General features: G+C 40.8%; 1 protein-coding gene across 3 annotated transcripts in view; it reads right to left on the reverse strand.

Moving 5' to 3' along the window:
* The window catches only part of Scgdelta (sarcoglycan delta), a 287276-nt gene that overhangs the window by 232647 nt on the left and 37225 nt on the right, over positions 1-17404 (reverse strand). The window contains exon 1 of one of the 3 annotated variants that reach the window (XM_076420933.1): positions 1029-1369. The exons of the other annotated variants lie outside the window; for them this stretch is intronic. The gene's annotated coding sequence lies outside the window, so the exon portion shown is untranslated. Of the gene's footprint in view, positions 1-1028; positions 1370-17404 lie in introns of those variants that run through there. 3 annotated transcript variants of the gene reach the window in all.

Raw genomic sequence — 17404 nt, forward strand, 5'->3', positions numbered from 1 at the left:
GCTGACTGAAATTCCGATAACCCGTTTCTGTTATCTGCCTGTTCTTCGAACAAAATAGTATTCGTCTCTGTCTCCACTTGAGGAGCGGCACTCTGACCCATTTTCAAGAACAACCTCGCCTGATTCGCCAATCAAGTCGGGCGCAAGATTCTCTGCGGCGAACCAGCAAATAACGAAAAAGGAGCAAAGCGTGTTCGCCTCCATTTCGCAGATATCAGCATCGCGTGGGAGACATCGTGACGGAAGGGAATGTTTCACTTATCTCGCGATCACTTAGAAAGCAATCCCCCTGCGCCGGTTACGGCCCTTCTTCATGGTAAGATTGCATATCTTGGCTGCACAGCATTTGCGAGCAAATCCCTTGACGGCGGCGTTAATAACGAACACGGGGCAAACGTGTACATATGGTTTTTCCAGCTCCTTTCTTCCGTTTCCCTTTTGCCCTAGCCAGGCGGCCCGACCCGGCCCAGCCCGGCCCTCCGCTGAAACGGCACCCTTCTCTTCCTTTTCCTCTATGGTATACATACACCGCATATCAGGACGTGAGTGCTCCACAGCCACGTAGCTAATTATCCCCGAGAGCGAGGCGGCCCTGAAGGTGATCTATTCGCGGTAGGAAATTTCTACGAGCAAGAGAGACTCTAGGTGCCAGTCCGTTGGAACGAGATAGCTAGAGAACCGGGGGGAGCAGGAGATACTCGTTTTCGCGGAATGCAAATGAGAGGTGGAAGACGAAGGAGGACGGTGGGAGGGGAGGGACAGCTGAAGGACAGAGAGCGCACTAAAAGGAAGAAATTCAGTCGACTCGTTCTAACCCCGCTCTCCCTCGAAGGGACCGTGCAAGCACTGGGAAGAACTAGAACCGCCGCGCCGCGCCGTGCCGCCACCCCCCAGACGACCAAGGAGTCGGCGGGCGAGGGAGGAATGAGAGATGTAAGGTAATTAAAGCGAACGTGCACCACCTTGTAGGAGATTTAAAAGCTCGTAACTTTTTATGATTTACATTCCTTTCATTTAGTCGCACGTACCTACGGATAGACTCTTGCTGCCGTTCCATCTTCTTCCCCTCCTCCCGGACCGCCCCTCGACCCCACCAGTCGTCTATTCCGCCACGTTTCTTCGTCGTCTTTTTTGTTCATCGTTCGCTCCTTCCTTCTTCGTTCCGCTTCGCAATCTTGAGATTACGCGCGACAAGTTCGCCTGCGCGACGCGAGACGGGCCTCGCCGCGACAACCTTCCGAACGCGAGTTTCAAACTTCGGATCTGTTTCCTTTACCGACGTTGCTCGATTAAGCTTCCCCCACGATCGCCGATTAATTGAATATCTCCCCTCTTGTTACGTGATCGATCCATCCTCGACCCGCTCCCCCCCCCCCCCCGTTTACCCCCGTCACAATGATAAACGTTGTCCACAGAAGCAGTTCGAAATTCCTTCCTTCGCGAATGACGTTTTCCGTTTCGGATTTTTATAGGGTTGTGTTAATGTCTGTGTAATAACAGCAAATAAAAGCACTATTTGGCGATGGTGGAAAAACTCAGAAATGAAGATGTCGATCTTGTAAATGAAGAACGCGAATAATCGAAAAATTCAATTTGTACCCTGCTACAATCAAGAAATTTGTTATTCGTTGACAGAACATGTTGGTTAAATTTATCGTTGTTTAAAGTGACTGTTCAAACTTGGACATTTCCTGTGCAACAATCTGATAAAATGTTTTCTCTTGTTCTAACGTAGATCGTAATGTCGATGAGAGTTCGCATCAAGGTGATAAACATTAACCGCTGGCGACTGGCTAGCACATTTATTGAAGTCCGCTTCGACAGCCAGCGGAACGATGAGCATAATCCGCTGGCAAACAGATTGCCGGGCGAGGGAGCGCAGCGATGTTTAATATTTCGCGCGACGAAATACGCGAAGACTCGTGAAATGACCTAATACTTGTCATATAAAACGTTTGTGCGCCGCTTCGTCGCGTCGCGTCGTCCCGGCTCTGCGCCGCGCCGCCGTGATTCAATTTCTCATCCAGGACGTCGTCGCGGGGCTCGAGACGCAAATAGGTGCTTATTGCAACGTTTAATCGCGACATCGGGCAACTAATGTCGTCAACCGGATTCGTCGCAACTCCGAAGTTTACCAACGTGACGGTTGCCACCATCGTCGGTCTCTGTATCGCTTCTTCCACCAATACGAGCGGAACTTAGACGACGCTTCGTGATGATTTCACGACTCCTCCCATATAACTGGGATTAATCATGAGCACGCTATGCGGCTAGAAACTTAGAGAACCAAGACGGTATCGAGTTGTATTATATTATAGCGTGTACACAGATAAATTCCCACTGACACATACAATACATAGACACATATCTACGGAGACAGACACGTATGGGGATACAGCCCGCGCAACTCTGTGACGTTCACTTATACATGCACACACCAGTATATAATACAACGACTCCGGCGAAATTAGGCGGAGACCAACTTTGGATGCCAACTTCCTACTTCCGACCTTGTCTTTTCTATCCTATAGAAAGCCGCCGTGCACCGAAGACCAACGGGGACGTCTGTTCAAAAGACAATGGGAATATTAGAGATGCTCTCTGAACACGGTTCGCGCAGTTATCGATTAACTCGAGCGTACAGTGCGCTGACAATAAGCCCGCGCGGAACAGTGGCTAGGATATGTGCTCGATCGCCGATTCACAGTATTACCGGTGCTCTCTCGATGTAAATGACCGTGTTAACGAATTTATCGTCTTCGACGGCGCATTGTTAACGCCGCAGTCCCGGATCAGAAGACAGCTGGCCGAGCGGGCCGGGTTTATTTCCCTTTAATGGGGCCACACACCAACTCGGACCGACTTACGAAGATCCACGTCCAACCACTTCGGCGATTACGATCTTTCAAAATTTCATTCCCGTTTCTATGTTCGTTCGACAATTGGTCATTTAGCTGACAAGGAGAAGTCACAGTGGTGGGATCGTCGATTTTGATGAAACTTTTTCAGGTGAATCAAGAGCAAAAATAAGCAGACTCATGTCCGAGAGGTTTTGACAATACTCATTATTTATAAAGATAATTGACATTTAATTTTATGATCTCCAGAAAATATTTTGATATACTTCATCAGCTTAATTTTGCTCTAGATTCGCCAGAAAAAATTTGATTAAAATCGACGACCCCACCACTGTGGGGGAAGGGAAAGCTTATCGAGAAATTGGTAATTTATTAAATAGAAACAGGAGTACCGTCGATAATAAAAGACTATACCAACGCCTTAAAGTGTTGTCGCAATAAAATCCTTGCTTATGAATCTTTTATTGCAAGTAGTTAATGATTTGAGCTGACTATTAAAAATTTCGAATTTACATGTAACTACGCTCACACGTTATGTGGTTTCCGTAGGTAATGGTTTTACGTGTAATTACCATAATCGCATACTTAAAGCGCAAAGGACAACCACAACATTCTTTCGCGACATTAATCATCGTTGATCCGCGCGTGTTTGATCAGCTAACACGCGCCACGAAAATTGATTGCCGCTCGGTTCCATTGAGCAAATTCGCTGGCTCTCGCCTTTCAAAACGTTTCGACGAAAACTAAAGGCGAGTCCGACCAATAACTGATGGAATGCTGGCGAAGGAAAAGGAATTTATTTCAATAAACGCAATATTATTATCCTTTTGCAAACGGCGTTCAGCTATGCTCGACATTAAAATTTCAATTTATGCAAATCTTGTTTTTTAAATTCTTCAATAAAATTGACTAGGCTGCTTTATACACTTTCATATAATACCAAAATGTGTTTATTCTGTTGAATAAAGTTATGCTTCCATCAGAAAACCTCTCATCTAGACTGACTTTCTCAATAAAGTCCGTGAACAGTTATTGTATTACTGTTTAGTTTAGTTTTATTGTAGTCTGACACTAGTTTAGTATCTAAATCAGCTTTTGAACTATTTTGACGGCGCCTCCACCTTATAAAACATCACCATCATTATTATTATATTACATTGTGCATGGTGGGCAATTTAAATGAGAACATTGAAATATCTTTGTTACTAATGATTTTAAGAAAAACATCATAAGTTCATTAAACACATAGTACATACGTAGTTGCAGGCAAAATTATGTAAAATATCATTTTTTTCATGAAAAGCAGGAACTAATTTAATTTACGATCTTTAATTTACCATCGATTTAAATCAAAACAATGGATACATTAAAATTATCGAAGATCGAAAGGTACACCGAAGAAACAGGAAGGACAACGAAAAGTGGAAGAAGAAAATCGAAAATGTGTAATACAAAACAGACAGCTGGATTTGTCGCGGGGCCACCAAACGATCTAGTCTTTCCATTCGTCATTAAAATATGCATCGATGTACGGTAGCCTGGATGGATCACCAATCGTGGATCCGTTTTTCCAATTTCCCGCGACCCCGCGTCTGCCGAGATTTACGCGTGACGTCGGACTCACGCCGTAAATTCGAAGAGGACACCCGGAGATAGTAAAGAATGGAGTAGCCCCGTCCGCGTTCGCGGATATTGTCAGCAATCTTGTCGTGACCTATCGAAACCGATTAAAAAATTCAGTCGGTCGATATTGTCAATAACTCATCGGTATTGTTGTAATTGGTCCCAACGGAAAAACGGTACCAGCGACAAAGTCAGAAATTAAACCTTTTGTCCGTAATATATCCTTACATATAGTTCGATGGAGGCATTGGAGAAATCGTTTTCACACAGAATCCAATTTTCGTAGATTATTTCGTAAATATCAAAGTATAGATAGAGGAGAATGATACAAAGTGGGGCCAAAAATCACTAAGCAGTTTCAAGATTTAATAACGTTTTTAAAATTCTTTTTTATCAGATCTTATAATAGAGACCTTGGAGTTTAACTATGGAAGCACTCATAAATTAATAGCGAACACACACATTACATACAGGACGTGATAGGTAAATTATGAAAGTGTTGATTTAAAATACAATTAATCATTAATAGTATGCAGGTTTTGTGTATTTATAAGAAATAGAAAATTCTGAGGACATTAGAACAATCTAAGAGTATTGATCTATTATTTTCGACTTTTAAAAAATATTAAAAGAAGAAATAGAATTTTTGTTTGGCTTCTGTTCCTTATGATCAACTTAGCTTTTATTTTGCGTCAAAATTCACAGTTTAGCTATTGATGTTTGTTAACGTAGCCGTATTCTGGTAATTTACGTAGAAGTTTGCGAATGCTATAAACGAACAAGATGATCTGTAGCCTAGTCATCAAACTTCTCAAGTTTGTGCTGCGCAAAAGTAAGTTCGGTTAACGAAATGGCATATGAAGTTCAGAAAATAGAACTTTCTTCTTCTAGATATAGGAATACGTGACGCGAAGTGATTTACTCAGTTCCTCCGTATCCAAACTTATATTACCATTAACGTGGCTCCTAATTCGATTGGATTGAAAACGATGCCGCAATGTAGGTTGGGCGAACCTGGGAAGCTCGACGAGTCCTCTTAAGAGTATTGGATGATAAATAAAGGAATTTTATACGTCTGTGAAGATACACTATCGTCTCTCAACCAAACGACGAATGACAGGAAGCTGCTTTATCGTGGAAGCCACGAGTTTCTGGAAATATGGAGGAACAATTTTGGAGATCGACCGCGCGATATAATGGACGGCTGTTTAAAACTGGCACAGTCACTCGAAAATATTTACTGGAGCTATGATTCGTCGCCATTCAATGATCAAGAGTATTCCTCTTCTTTTTCTGTGTTTTATGTCGTATCGACTGCGAGATCATTAACGACGACATTGGCTCTGAATGATTGTTATATTTTGGCGTGTGTACTAAACATTTTTTTAATTTCCATATTATAGTAAAATCAATTGATATAACATAAAATAAGTGAAAAGTAAATTTTTTTTAGAATTCTAACCCGTTTTATAATTACCGACATAGTCAGCTTTATTGTCGTACAATTCTCTATATTTGTTATAGGTCAAGGATCTTATTTTCAGGTCGCTCACGATGAAACTGGCCCGAACAGCGTTATTCCCATTTGTCAATGTTTTTCACAGCGACAACAAAACATTTGAAAATATCACAGTTCGTCCAACAACGTAACCAGACGACGAATAACAAGAGCTTCGAACCGGTCCAATACAGGCATGTCAGTTCGCGCGGCTGTCAGCGGATTTGATCTCGTCAGATTGCCTGGAAATCTAAATGACCGGACGTGCCGCGCCGTCCCGTGCAAATATCCGAGGGTAAAATGACCGAGTACAACAGTGAAATCGGTCGACTATATAGTCGCGCACGATGTTTAACTTTAATTTAATCTATAAATTGATTCTGCGAAAAATCGCGCTAATTTATTGCCTCGTTAAATCGACCAAAAAGATAAATCCCACGGACGGAAAAGGGTCGCGGGACCGCGTGTCAAATGTTTTATCGATTCTATCGATAGCGGTAGTCGACTGAATTCGAGCCTCGCCGGAAGTCGAGCGACGAGACTTTCGCGTTGTAATCATGCTGCTGCCGCAATCATGGGTTATCCAGCTACACTGGTTCCAAAAAATATCTGAATAATAAATTTCCGATTTTCGACGAATTGTCGATATTTAAACTATTCTAATTTCGCAAACAAGAATCGTACGACAATAAACCTGCACTCATTTGAAAACTTGAAGCCTCTGCTTCTGCAATGCTAGTCAAGTATTTGAGAGGGTCTCTGTAAAGAGGAAGTTTCAATCTTCAAATCTATGGAGGATTCAGTGATGAAAAAATTGTCCACTGCTTTTAGAGACGTTTTCATTTGCAGCCTTTCCGGGGGAAAAGCATGTCTTCAGTTTCTCATTAAACTTTAAATGCAAATAGATTTTCTTAATATATTTTGATATCCCCCTAAAATGAGATAAATGTTACGCAGATGTGTAAAATGGCACGATAATTTATTATACGGTAAGTTTGAACGAACCTATTAAGTGATGAAGCCGATTATGATAAGCAACGATATAAAATGATACGCTACGTATCATATTAATTAAATCCAGCTGAATAGCATAGTTTCAAAGAGGCTTATTATATGTATAGGTGGACATTTACAAATATTGAAGCTCGGCATATAGAAATGTGGTGAGAGGTGTTTATACACAGAAATTATGGTTGAATGTATTGCTTTAATATTGCATTAAGTCCAATGAAACGTTCTATTCAATGTCACAATCTATGCTCGACTGAAATTACATGTACCATTTTAGTATGTGGTGGAAAACTGAAGAGTACTATAATACAATGATTTTTTATTCAGTTTCCATATTTTATGTATTGGGTTGGCAAATAAGTTCGTTCGGTTTTTGTGATTTATTCCACTCTAAAAAACCGAACGATCTTATTTGCCAACCCAATACTTGTACTTTATGTACTTTTATGTACTAAAATGTACTTGGTGTTTATCATTTGAATTGATACATGCAGGTGCACACATCGTAAATATTTAGTGATATCTTCTTAGCTTTTAATATACTAAACTTTTTAACTTGGAATCCTTCTAACTTCTTGGAAACTTGCTATCTCTTATTATCCGTATTTATCATGAATTAGCATATTCTCTGATAGAACATAATTACAAGCTAGAGTGAATTATACTAAACTTTGTGCATACTTTACTGTTTCGCGAAAATTTGTGTGATCTGTAAATGATTAAAGATCAGAATTCTAATTAAATTATTAGTACAATGCAGTAGGTTAGTTTTTAATTGCCCCATATTGAACATAAGAAAATACTTCAGTAGACCTGTGCTACACGATTCATTTTGGTAATGACAACTTTCACCTACATACATATAATAAATAAGAAGGTATGCATTCACAAGGTACGATTTAGGTGACCGATGTACATATGGCAACTTTCTCTTAGGTACTCAAGACTGGAGAAGGTGCGAGCAAGTCTACCATAATTCAGGACAAGCTGTAGCCGAGCCGTAGAGTTTCTCATTGTCGTACAAGTGAACAGAATATTCTTATTACAAGAAAGTTTGGCAGCAAAAGATCTTATAAGTTGCGTTCCCGTAATGGAACTTTTTAATTAAGTGTGTACAACCGGTGCCATAAAAAAGTGTACTGTTTTGCGACGCCAGAGAAAATAATTAAACGGTTTGGGAACACAGTTTTATCAGTTTAGTTTCAGAGTACACATATTTAGAATACTTATTAGTAGACTGCGGATTTTATGCAAAAATTAGTTGGTGCAATTTAGAATGGTATATAAAATAAAAGAATGTAAGAACGTCGATGTATTATTTTCAATTTAATAGGGACATTAAAGAAAGACAGAAATGTTAGTGTGTCATAATGTGTTATTCTGCATAAAAATCCGCAGTCTACTTATTAGCGAGAAATAGCAAATTTTCGACTCGACTGTATGTGTAAACCGTACTAAATTCCTAGAGTTTCATGTTTTCGTTCGAATGATTATTGCAAGTCAAAAGAAAAATATCTCAAATGATTTGGAACTTCCTCTGTGAACTCGCAGATCTAAACATCTGCAGTTTTGGCATAATTTTGAATAATAATTTGGTAGAGATTAATTTATTTCTATCGAAGATGAGAAACTGCGGTGCCCGCAAAATTGTAAAGTTGGCAGCGAACGTGTTAATGAGAGCGCGGTATGATTTGGTTGTTCCGAACAGCGCGGCGCGGCGCGGCGTGGCGTGTTTAGTCGGATTCTTGAGTCGTATTCGTGATCGTCGGAAAATCCGTCGTCTCGAGTCTAGTTTCTATCTGCTGACCCCGCTAGTTCGTATAACCGGTACAGGAACATAAGAGGCCGAGGTATATTACGCCGGCTTAAAGCAAGCCCTTATACCGTCGGCGTAATCCCAATCTTCTCTCCTTTCCGTCGACCTGTCAGCCGGGTTAACCGACCGGCGAATTAATTAAACTTCTATTTACGATATCGATGAATCAGCGATATCGCGCCGCGGCGTGTCTGTCTGGTTACCAATGCTTAAGGAGCAACGTAATAAATTTTCGAAAAGTGCTCCGCCCAACCTGCTTACCTTTCCCTTTTCCTCCGCCCCGTTCGCGCGCCCAGCCTGATTATCGGCGCTTGTTCCTTTCCCTCCCGAGAAAAAGACGAATGGAAGAAAGGGGCCGTGACCTCAGCTGGACGATAAAGTACTGGTAAACGTCATATTGGACGGAATTGGCGGCGTTCCTTATTGGCTTTCCGAAGGATTAATGCCGATGGAAATCGAGTGAAATAGTTTTTCAAATCGAGGGATTGAAGAATTGACCTTCTGTCTCTGCGAGCGAAGAAATTGTACTCTTTTTTCACATTTCTTTTCGAATGTTATTCACAAAAATGAATCGAGTGTTGCACATACTATGGGCTTTATTATGGTGAACTGATTCGTTCGAAACCTTTATTCGTTCTAGCATGAATGCTATTTATATAGAATATTTATATAGAAAATAGATTTATATGTATAGAAAATAATTAAAATTAATTGTGTAACTGAATCCGTAATGAAAGGGACTATCATTGTAGGTGTTTAAAAAAGGGTGGTCCATTTAAAAAAATGAAGGTGACCTTGATACCCCTAGAAAAATGACATTAAAACAAAAATTTGTTTGATATCGTGTGAGCCCTATTTAACCATTCAACTTTGTCCTCAAGACATTTCATGTATCTTTGAAAACAACAAAGATATTTGAGGTACAAACGTTAGGTCACTCACCCTGTATATGTATACAATGTATAATCTAATTTCATTCATGTAAGTAGTTATAAAATTTGACACAGTTTACCGAAACTATGAAGAAGAAAATAAATTCAATACCTACTTCAAGTACATCACGAAAGAGGAATATATGTCAAATAGTTATACGTGTTAGAGGACCAAACTTGTCTGCGAAAATCCAAACACATTCGAGGGATTTCTAACACCGGCCGATGGGGTGATCAACAACTGTTGAATTTGCAAACACTCATCCAGAGTTTTGCGTCTTAAAGTTTCCTTATCAAGCTTTTCGTAGCGCGGGAATTTTAATATAAATATCAGGACCCTTGTAACGAGCAAAACCACAAGCGAAACAGCGCCAAGGAGCGACTGTTAATCACGTCTGGCCGCTGTACAACCGCGGCAAGCGAGAACTGCAGAAATTTTGCAACGCTTCAAGAAATACACTCGAAGACTTGACGGATTGCCAGACGACATGAGATAATCGATATCTGCATTTTTGAAAAAGAATCAGCCAGAGAAATAATTTAGAACAGTATTTTTAGATGTTTCAAATATTAGGTTGTCCCAAAAGTTTCTGTCGCAATGTGTACATTTAATATTGTTACATCACACAAGTATATACAATTATACAAACAACGTGATCATCTGTTTATTAACTTTTCATTACTTGGTAATAAATCGGACTGGGTTAGGTCTGGGTTAACCTAATCTAATACTTGTGTGATGTAACAATTATTAAATGTACACATTGTGCGAAAGATACTTTTGGGACAACCTAATATTTTCACTGTTCTATTTACATTGTACCGACTCAGTTTTATCATAAATGCATAAAATCTGCAGTCCATATATGTATATGATAACGAATTGAAAAGAAATCAGATCACAGGATTAATGTGCCACACAAAACGCCAAAGAAATCCTCCATTGAATAATATTTCTAGCTACATAGATGGTTTTTGAATACATAAATCCTCTGCCCAAACTGTATTTTTTGAAATGTATCACAGAACAACCGATCATATCATCCGGGGATTTGATATTAAAAACGCTGAATCGATACCACGGTCCGTGTCCCAATTGACGATAATAACAATAACGAATTTCTGGGCGGAGTGGAAAGAGAAATGGCGTGGGGAGGAGAGGAGAGAGGAGGAGCGGCGCGAGGTGTTCGCTCGCTTAAAACTCTGGTGTAGATCATCCGAATCGCGGGGCCGGTAATTTATTTTCGCGGCCGAGCAGCATTTTGCCACGGCGCGGCATTGTGGTGTGGCGAGGGTGTTTAGGGGGAATGGTTGCTCGATAGAGGTTGGGGCTGAGGCGAAAAATTTGTATCCGTCGGCCGGATTATAGGAATTGAAGTGGTGCGGCAAGATCAGCGGCACAGCTGGCTAAGACGAGGGAAGCCGGCGGGAAAATTCAAAGGGGGAGGAAGAGACTAAAAAGAGAGGCAAAAGGGTCGGCGAGAATTTTTCCAGCGACGGAACAAAGTGCCCTCGAGGAACAAAGAAAGAAAGAGGAAACAAGGGGCATGTTTAATGTCTGCTACCCTCTTAATAAAATCCCCCGCGCTTCACGGCGCACCGTGAATGGAAACCAGTGAGAGAGGGCTGTTCAACAGAAACCGCCGATGCGACGGCGCGCGGGGACAAACATTGTCAAAGATTTCCTGAGACATGGCGAATTATTAATTCGTCCTTTGACTGCGCGCCCGCAATTTGTCGCTTTGGACAAGCGAGCGAGATACCGTGTACCAAATGAAGAATTTTTGACAGTGTGCAGTTTGCATGGACGCAAATTTTGTGCTGGCTTCATTTGACACCGAAACTGCCAAGCGCTTAAAGTGGCAGGTATATGTTTCTTCATTAAAATGACAAAAATTATTTGGATTTTTGAAGATTTTTCACAATTATATAAACTGTCTTGACCAAGTGAAATCATGGTATTATTTGCCTTATTCACTGATGTAGGAAAACTTCTCCGTGGTACAGTAATTGTTCTATCTTCGAAACAATCCAAGTCGTATGGTTCGATATTAAAAAAGTAAAAAGGTAAAATTGTAATTGTGTCCTCCGGAATGTGAAACGCATTATTCCTAGAATGTGATTTCCTAAACAGAACATTCAATTCGAAGAAGAAATAATTTCCAAGCAATTAAATTTATATTTTTGCAAAAGCTATAATCATTTTTTCGGAAGTCCATCGTTTCGCGGGAAATCATTTTTCTAAAAACTTGTGCTGCAATTCAAGTTATTTTTTTTTTAAATATTCCCCATATTACATATATAACCGTTGCACAAAAATATTTTGACGGTTCTCATATCGTCGACGGCTGCAGCAGTAAATATCAACAATTTCCATCGAAACTTTCATAAAAAACTGTACAGAATATTGGGACATTTTATGTCAAATGAAAACACTTTATACACACATACGGATTTTTATAAAATTGCATGAACTTGTAGAAGTCAATTAAACATGGATTTTGAATTCCTGAATAGGTTATTATCTGGAAAAGATGGAACTTCTTAATGAAACAACGACGACCCTGCAGATACAAGTGTTCAAGGCTAGTACAAAAGCAAATACCAGGTTTCGTATACATAATTTTCTGTTATCACTAGGTAATAAAATTGAGTAAATACTTGAACCGAGTATTTGCACAAAAAATATAGCAGAATCTTTTACCTTTATGTATACGGCGCATTATTTTATTTAAACGCGAGATGTAACACTATCAACGCCTGTAACGGATACAGGCTAGCGAAGAACTACCCTCGTGTTATCATTTCGTGTAGTCGTATAATTTCTTACAAAACCTGTGTAGCATCTGTAACGCGAAAACAACGGCTGGAAAAATAGTTTACTTTTGACGACCGTTCCGTGCTTCCCATAACAAAAATGACTGCTGATACCAGAGATATCGATGCATCGGTGACGAAATAGAAAGAGTTAAAGCAACAACGATCGGGTGGGAGGGTCAGGGGGAAAACATCGAATCGTATCGCGGAAAAAACTCGTTTCCCCGTTGCGTCGCTACAGCACGAACTTTTTGTATATTCATAAAATCAACGGGGCGCATCGGTCTCCATGCGAGGTGTGTTTCCCGCGGAATAAAGTGGCACGCGGCTCCCGCGGATCGAAAGTCAAGGCCGACACCGCCATCGTGTATGTATTTATGTATTTAATTTCGACGTCGCGGTTATGAAATAGATTTGTGTTACACGTATAATACAGTATACTTAATGAGAATATAACTTGCAATCACATTCATTCATCTTTCATCTTTCGCACACTCACGAATTAGACATCCTGACTTGTCACTAACAATTAAATTTGTAACTACATTTACAATCAACTATCTCCTCTTGCGCGCAAGTGTCCTCGTAACTTTCTTTCAATATCCTTCTTAGTTTCTTCCCATCTTCTTTCCCTTCTTCTTCTTCTTTTTCTTATTTAACCTAGCTATTCTTTCTAACCAATCAATCACGCTTTCAGACCTCTCATCCCATAGGATTTCCTCTAGCGTCAGCTTGGATCTATCCATATACAGCGTGTATCACCTGATTTCATGGATGGTTTCTCATGATATTGTTAGTTTATTTATAGGTGGTCGTGCAAAGGTCATATGAAGGTCAAACTTATTATTGAAAATGGAATAATATATTTTGCTATCCCGCGCGTTCAGGCACTTTAATCTTTCGTTTCCGCATATTTTGTTTTATCTCGTCCCGGGGGCGGTGGTATCGAGTAGCGATATATGTTTTAAAAGGCATAACAGCACGTCCCACGAACATATGGCGATTCGATCCGAACGTGTGTGCCTCGCGCGTCGCCTAGTCTCGCACCGTGTTCTCGCGGCACGGGCGTGTCCGTATAGTAATAATATACCGGGTATCCGTAAAATCCGCGAACCGCAGGCACCGCATCATCCGACACACGTGACGCGCACAGCTCGCATTCAGCCGAGCCGGAGTGTGCCGGGCCAAACCGCCGGACGCTCGTTCTGTCCGGCTAATTTACTTTTTGTATTTTCCGTTTAAATTGACCAACCGTGCCCGATAGGTGCTTTCCCCCTAGTCGAAAACCTCGTTCTCCATTCGCGGCCAGCGAAGCTTCACTAACCGTGAATGCCAATCTCCTCGTCCACTGCAAGTCAATACCTTTTTTTTTTCGTTTTCGACCCCGGTCACTCTCCATCTCCATTTCCTCCCTCACCGGTGAGTTCTCCCCCCCCTCTCTCTCTCTCTTGCTGCGATCGCGCTCAGTTGGCTTCGTTCGGCCACCCTCCGCGCACTCTTTCTCTTTCGTTCGCGATTCACTTCTCCTCTATTTTTTTTCGCTCCAGCGTCTCTGTTCCGCCGCAGCCGTTTCCGGTCAAATTTTCCCGGCGGACGTAATCGTTCCCGCTCGGAAAGGGCAGGCGCGACTCTCTTTTGCCCTCTGATGGAATCAACGGACCCCGTCGTCCGCTTCTGTTCCTCACTTTACCCTGTTTCCTCTTTTTCCCTTTTCGGTCGAGAGAGTGAGAGAGAGAAAGCGACAGAGAGAAAGGGTGGACGGGAAAAACAGAAAACTCGTAACGCAGCGACTGCAGGGCGCATCGACTTCCGCGTAAAATACAACCGGTTTTTCGCGATCCGACAGATGTTGCTTGTTGTTTACCGCAATAAAGAAAAACGTTTATGCGCCACGATTGTGAGTTCGTATAACGCCACGCCGCGCCGCGGTATTATTCAACGGGATCTCTACACCGGGCCGCACCGGTAATGACGTTACACGAAATACTCTTCGATCGGCGGGATAATACATACGATTCCATGCCGAGAGCGTTACCCAGGCCGCTTCGAAATTCGAACTACTCGCCTGGAAGATTCCAAATGAACTGAGCCCTTCTGCGCTGGAGACTCGGCGAATTATGGGATGGACCTGTTTCGCTGTTAGTATCGAACTTCGCAGCCGTCTTCTCCATCGCTGGAACTTTCCTCGGAATGTGGAGATATCGTTCCGCTAGGAAAATCGAACAATGCATCCACCGTGTTTCTTCGAATTCTGGATTGAGAAGTCTACCTACTTTTCCTCGGCTTCGCCTTCAGGAAGCTTTTTTGCTAACTGCATTTCGAAAACATGATTTCGGCGTGTTATAAATAAAGTACGGATGTTTATGCAATTTTCAATTTTTGTAGACGAGATTCAAGAAAGTGGAATGAAATCAAATCCTATTTTTAATGGGAACAGCCTTTGCAGATCCAAATCAGATAAAATCGTAATAAATTCTATCAAATTTTTATATTCCAGCATGTTTTGAATACTTTCATAAGTAGACTGCGAATCTTTATACATTTTTATGGCTTGTCAAAAATTTTCAAAAAATGCTGGAGTATCAAACTCGGCAGAATTTAGTGCGATTTCTATTCATTTTAGATTTACAAACGATGTTACCAATAGGAATTTGATTTTATTTGGCACCACTTTCTTAAAACTTACCTGCAAAAATTGAAAATTGCATAAACATAAAATCCGTCACATTGATCTTTCCATTAACTTTGTCATCAATATTTCGCGCTTCCGCGATATATAAGGAAAGTGTCCGCGCCTTAATCATCTTGATGTATACTTTAGAATATTGGACCCAGAATATCTTTCTACTTTGAAATAAATATGTAGTCTGTAAAATTTAACTCTGAAGATATCAAATATTATAAAATTTAACGAATATTGATAGCTCCTATTCTGAAGCGCATAAACATCTGCGGATTTTATGTATTAATAAAATCTTTGAGTGCAGAGCATGATTAATAATTCGCCAGCGACCACTATTTCTGCACTATTTGTATAAGATCAGACATTTCCGTAAGTCGTGAAAGCTTATTCAATTTTTAGTTTGCATGAATTTCTATCAAGCACAGTTTTCAATATTGGAAGACGTTCCGAGTGTACCAGTCCACTTCAATCCACCTGAAAGGTAACTACTTTTATCATTCTACACAGAGGCGTACTACTTCGTTCTGATTCCGAGGGAAAACTTCTGGAAACAAATTTACGTGTTACCAATTAACCGCGAGCAGGACAACGTGAATCGTCGAACCAGCTGTTCGGTTATCTATATAGCTTGGAAGACAGGACGCCGCAAAGTAAAGAAAGAAGAGTCGCGAAGTTGGGAACGTGCTTTTCGATTTCGCTAAGTGCATTTCTAAGTTTAGAATCGGGATCGGTATGAAATGAAATGTCGGTCGCAGTGTCGTTCTTAATTCAATGGAATGACGGAGCAAATAGCCGACAGAGCTTTCGAATCCCGTAGACAGCTGTATGTATAATACTTCTGACAATTATTATACAGGATGTATAATCGAATAAATTGGGAATCATTAGGAGAAGGTGGATTATGTTAGAATCATCCTAACATTGTCGTCAGATCAGGGGCATTGATTCGCGCGCGCGCCGTGAATTGAGGGGAGAGAATATAGTTACCCTCTCTCTGCCAGTACTTGATCAGTCACGTGACATTGTGACGCATGCATCATAGGGACGAAACGCGTCACATGGCCGGGCCGCGGCCGCCGTGGCGAAAGCATGGGGATGCTCGCCGCTAGAAAACGGGGGAATAGCGTCGTAGAATAGCAACACTGCATCCTAACAGTTGTTTGCGAAGATCTAAAAAACCAAGGTCAATCGGCGATACCAGTATAGGGAAAAATTGATCGGAAAGTTGACCTTGACGACATATTTCAAGTTCATCAAAATCGATGAGAGAGAGAGAGAGAGAGAGAGAGAGAGAGAGAGAGACGAGGACCAACTTTTATATTATTTAATTACCATATTTTTCAATGTAATTGCAACGACTCAATTCATTCTAGTTTACCCCGACCATCGAAATACATATTAAATGGTCGCGAAGCTGTTGAGCGAAATATCTCGATGATGCTCGTTCGACTAATCGCTAAATTATTCTAATAACATCGGGAATTCCATTAGTGAAACGGTTATTCGGAACGGAATATAATTTATTCCGAATGAATCCGTGGCGGGTACGTTCCAAAGATTATACAATCGTAGCCTGATTATATTTATTAACGTGCTGCAAGACAATCGGATTAATTGCAAAACTTAATACCCCGTAGTAATTAACCAGTCCGGTTTAACGTTTCGATAACGCTTCAAAAATACGGCCGAGCGAGGATATTTGTTGGCTGTCTGGACACGCGTTCGTGTGCACTCGAACTCGTTAAATGATATAAAAAATCGTGTACGATGCGCTTTTTCAGCGACACGTGTAACAGTCCTTTCGAAAATATTTGAAAAAATCATTCAAACAAACCAATGAGCGGATTGGCTAACTCTCTCGCTAAACATCTCCGTGATTACATTATTTTCGCAAATGTTCACAATAGATGGACCTTATTTTGCAACTGTGAAGTTTTCAGCACGCCTCTGCATTGGTTCCATTTTATTCAAAAACTGTCTGTACAAAATTTAAGATCAATTGAACGACGGCAACACAGTCGAAAACACGCTCCAATTAATTTCTTTTTATTTGGAAACCTCTTATGAGACTTATTACAACATAATGTACATTACAGAGTATTGCAGAGTGTAGTAAATAACGAGAAAGAGTTAGTAACATTTTAAGAAAGAATACCCTTAAGTACG

The sequence above is a fragment of the Lasioglossum baleicum genome, chromosome 3 (genome assembly GCF_051020765.1).
Source record: "Lasioglossum baleicum chromosome 3, iyLasBale1, whole genome shotgun sequence".
NCBI lineage: Eukaryota > Metazoa > Arthropoda > Insecta > Hymenoptera > Halictidae > Lasioglossum > Lasioglossum baleicum.